This window comes from Penaeus chinensis, chromosome 3, assembly GCF_019202785.1.
Source record: "Penaeus chinensis breed Huanghai No. 1 chromosome 3, ASM1920278v2, whole genome shotgun sequence".
NCBI classification, from domain to species: domain Eukaryota; kingdom Metazoa; phylum Arthropoda; class Malacostraca; order Decapoda; family Penaeidae; genus Penaeus; species Penaeus chinensis.
In genome coordinates, this window is record NC_061821.1 from 8,794,292 (window position 1) to 8,799,291 (window position 5,000).

A 5,000-nucleotide genomic window follows, 5' to 3' on the forward strand; every position below is an offset into this window, starting at 1 on the left:
ATACGAATATATTAATGTCATTGTATGAATGTGTTTGGGTGACAGTTTGACAGGCATGTACAAGAAAGTGATGTACTGATAAAAGTACCTCTCTCATAATTTATCAAAAATCAATTCCATCATAAAATAACTTCCGATATACGCATATATGAAAAAAATGAAGAATTTACACACGTAACCCCTCAAACGACAGCGATCATGGCCGCCATATTTGCTCGCGAACGACATCAATGTCATCCCAAAATGCGATTTCACCGCCAAATGTCAAGGCACAGCGACACGGCGGGTTAAGAGTGAGGTCTTCCATCCCTTGCTCACCCTTGCTATCCTTGACTGCGCGTTAGAAGGAGAGGGAGTGGGGGAGTTTCGATATCGGAAAAGGGTGGGGGTTAGAGATGAGACGAAAAGGTTAGGAAAGGATTTTTTTAGGGGGGGAGTAATCATATGTTGTAAAAGAAAGTCAGTGAAGGATACCAAATATGCTAAGGAAAGGTGGAATTGTTTCGGGTGGCATAGGGTGGGAAGGTACGTGGTGGAGTAACATGGTTTAGCTAAGAGGGTGCGGTATCGGTCAGGTTAGGGCAATTAGGTAATATCGCTTAAAGGGTCTTTCTTTGTCTCAGTATGTATGGCTGTTTGTCCCCTTCCCCTATCTCTCTCTTTTCTCATTCTATCTCTCTTTTTGTGATTGTTTTTGTCTCTTTGTCCGGCTGTCTATGACATTTTATTTCTCAGTTTCTCTCTCTCTCTCTCTCTGTACTTCTTTTCCACGACCTCTTTGCTCTTTTTTTTTCTCTCGTTCCTATCTCATTTCACCATTCTAATCTTTGTAATTCGTTCTCATTCTTTCAACTTGGCAATGATTTTATTTCTGTCGGTCTGTCTATATTTTCTCTAACTCCTCCCACGCTCTTTGTATGTCTGATTTCCCTTTCCTTCCCTTTTCTCTATTTATCAATAGGTACATGTCTTACCGACCCCCTCGTTCTCTATCTTATTCCTTATTTTGTTTATTTTCCTCTCCACTCCCTCGTCTTTCTCCTTCCATCTGACGGCCTTCTCCCAATCTATTCCCCCTCCTTAAGAAACACATTCTGAGAAGTTTTACTATAACCTCCGATTTTCCTAGAAGCCCATCTTTTCTCACCAATCCCCTTACCCCCACTTCCCCCTTCTCCCCATCACTATCCACCCCTCCCCCCTCCCCCACCTACGACCTATGTCCGGCACTAATAATAATTCAATGACGCAACACGAGCTGGATTTAGGCGTGGCATAACGCTGTCCGGGTTACTGGAGGCGATGGAGGTGTAATAAAAAGGTGTAGCCATTTTGTCTCATTAATAGCGTTATTACTTTTCTTTAGATGATCGATGACTTAATGGGACTGGGTGTTTATTTTACGTACGGTTCGTTATTGGAACATCTGCTTGTCTTTTGGAATAATATAGAGGCCAAAATGCAACTGCGCCTTTGGTCAACAATCTAAAGGCAAGACTGGTCAACTTGCCCCTCACCGAGCCGCGGGAGTTCTTCAGATTATTTTCTTGGTCTCGCGTTCTTTTCATCCCTTTGCCACTTCTTCCTCCCGTTCACCATTCTCTAGACCAGGAGTGTTTACCTTCTTCCTAGAAATCGGTCTCTTTCGTCGAAAGGGAGGCGAGGAGACGACGCAGATTCTCCCTTATATCACGCATTGGCACCTGCTCATGACGTCACAGCGGTTTGAGGTTACTTTCACTCTCGACCATTTTCTATCATGCTCACCTGCGCCCGTCTGCCATTCATACTCGCAGTCTGCCAGGCGTCTGAACCCTCCGTCTTGGTGTCCCTTAGTTACCTGAACCTCAACTTCGAGGAAGTGCTACTCCACGAGTCCCAAGGAGTTCTCGAGGAATAACAGTAAAAGAAGAATCGAAAAACGTCCACTTCCTTTAAACAATTCTCGCACCGCTCTCCACAGTCAGCATGAAGACCTGGGTAAGTGCAGTGCCAACTCTTGGTCGCCTGAAAAAAGGGAAAAATAATGGCAAGAAACGAGAGCAAAAGAGCAACAGACTTGGCTCTCGCACTCGTCTGTCTCTCGGCCTTTTTATAGCCTGTCTGGACGAGAGCAAGGGGCTCGTGTAGGCAAACGGGACGAGGCGAGAAACGCGAACTTTTTGAACAATTTAAGTTGGAGTCGGAAGTTTCGGGCTAAACTCGAGTTTGAAGATGTAGGCAAATATTAAATCTGAAAGTTTTGGGAGGAATTCTGAATTGAAGTTTTGGCTGGAATTTGAACATATGAGATAGAGGGAGAGGGAGAATAGATAGATAGATAGATAGAGAAAAGGAGAGAGGGAGGGAGGGAGAGAGAGGGAGAAAGAGGTTGAGCGAGAGTGCGAGAGTGAGAGAGAGAGAGAGAGAGAGAGAGAGCGAGGGGAGAGAAGAGAGAGAGAGAGAGAGAGAGAGAGAGAGAGAGAGAGAGAGAGAGAGAGAGAGAGAGAGAGAGAGAGAGAGAGAGAGGGAGAGAGAGAGAGAGAGAGAGGGAGAGAGAGAGAGAGAGAGAGAGAGAGAGAGAGAGAGAGAGAGAGAGAGAGAGAGAGAGAGAGAGAGAGAGAGAGAGAGAGAGAGAGAGAGAGAGAGAGAGAGAGAGAGAGAGAGAGAGAGAGAGAGAGAGAGAGAGAGAAGAGAGAGAGCGCCGAATTCATACTTATGGGCAAAATTCGAAGTGTTAGGACCAACCATCCGCCCCCCCCCCTCCCTCCCTTACACACACAAAGTAAATAATCGCCATCAAGCTCCTTCACAGCTGCCACGTAAATCACGGGAAACAAGAGAAGATAGGCATTATCAACTCTCGGAGTGACGTCTTTAGTGTTTAGCGAAAGAAATATCAACGGAATTAGTAGTGTTTTCAGCGGAACTGGGAGCTCCAGGGCATCACCGGGGTGCTGAGGCCAGGCCGAAGGACAAAGAGGATAGCCAGTGTAAAGGAAGATGGCGAGGGATAATTAGTATAAAGGCCGCTATTTTTGGAAAACTAAACCATAATAATAATAATAATATGTAAACCTGCTTCTTTTTTTTTCTCTCGAACAACGAGATCTGATTTTCCCCGAGAAGGAAGACGAGTAAAAGTAAAAATATTTTTAATGTTTTCTTCACTGCATAAAATCTCGTTGTCTAGTTTAAGCATGTATCTCTTCTCTCTTTGTATATACGTGAGTGAAATGTGATTTGTACTGCTGAGGGAAAATCCAGGAAGACTAATCTTTGACCTCACTTGCATAGGCCCCTTTTGAATTATTTATATACTCTTACAAGCATGAATACGGTCACACACATATATATACATCTATATATATGTACGTATACGCATATATATATATATATATATATATATATATATAAATATATTCTATATATAACTATTTATAAATACACATACACACACACACATATATATGTATATATATGTATATATGTATATATATATATATATGTATATACATCTCAGTCACATCTACTTTACACTTAAGTACGAATCTCGACCTTAATTTCTGAAGAAAAAAATCCCGAAAAGACAATCCTCCCTCGAGCTCCCAAGGACCGCCTTAGGATTACCCTTATTAGCGGGCACGTCTTCAAGGCGACGTACTCTGCTTTCCAAGGCAGACAGGACCCCTCCACCCCCCACCCCCCACTGCCCCTCTCCCAGGCAACAGGGACACCTCTAAGACTTTTTTCTTTTTTTTTTTTTTATCTTGATTGTCTTCTTTTTATAGTGTCGTTTTTTTTTTTTTTTTTTTTTTTTGGGGGGGGGGGGGGGTTATTTTCCCCTTCTACTAATTCTGTGTTTGGTCAACCTTCGTTTTGCTCTTTCTTCCTTGTTCGTTATTTTTATCTTGTTACTTTTGTTTCCGCTTTCTGCGTCGGATCTTTTTTTTTCTTTTTCTCTTGTTTGGTTTATCATTGTGTCTTTTCCCTCCGTGTTCTTGTTTCGTTTGAGCAATTTTCCTTTTCCTTTTTAAGCAATCTCTAATTTATTTCTTTTTCTTATTCACTCGTCTATAAATTTCTTGATTTTTCTTCTCTCCATCTTCCTCTTCCTGTATTCTCTTCCTTATTCAATCTCTCTTATTTCCTTCATTCTTTCCATTCCTTCTCTTCTTTATTTGATTTCTTCTTTCATTCACATCCCTCCATTTCCGTTTTCTTCTTCTATCCATCCCCATCAATTTCTTCATCTATTCCAATTCCACCTTTATCTTCATTTCACTCATCATCGGTTCTTCCTTCTCTTCCTTCTTCCGTTCAAAATTCCCTCAAACGATAAATAAACAAAAACATCTCAATGCTTCTAAGGGTTTAAAAAAGTTTCATGATTTATTTATCTATTTGATGCATCTTTGTAAACAACTAAACAAAACTATAAAAAAAACACAAATATTTATATCACTATTATTTTCAATTATCTTATCTTCCATTGTTTTTTTTTTCTTCTTTCTCTTGATTTTCTTGATTTCCGTTTATTTTCTATTTTTTTCTTGATTTTTATTTTTTTCTTGATTTTTCTTTATCTCTTTTTACATTTTCTTCATTTTATTTTAGCTTCCTTTACTTATTTATCTTTATTCTATTTTATTTTTCTCTTATTCTTTTTTTCTGCTTGCTTGCTTGCTTGGTCTCGGTTCCAGGCATAATTTTCTTTTCCGCTTCAAGGCCACAGGGAAATGAAACCTTGACTTGTCTTTCTTGTCTTAAAAAGGGGTCTTGGGAGAAGGAGGGGGGGGGGAGGGAGAGGGGAGATGGATGGAAGGAGGGAGGTAGGAGGAGGAGGAGGAGGAAAAGGGGAAGGGGGGAAGGGGGAAGGCAGGAGGGAGAGGGATGGAAGGAGGGAGGTAGGTAGGAGGAGAAGGAGGAGGAAAAGGGGGGAAGGGGGGAAGGCAGGAGGGAGAGGGATGGAAGGAGGGAGGAGGAGGAGGAGGAGGAAAAGGGGAAGGGGGGAAGGGGGA

The 5,000-nt window shown here is 41.8% G+C and overlaps 1 pseudogene; it reads left to right on the forward strand.

Annotated features, from left to right (window-relative positions):
- Nucleotides 1–1,761: 1,761 nt before the first annotated feature.
- The window catches only part of LOC125043371, a 17,806-nt pseudogene continuing 14,567 nt past the window's right edge, over nucleotides 1,762–5,000 (forward strand).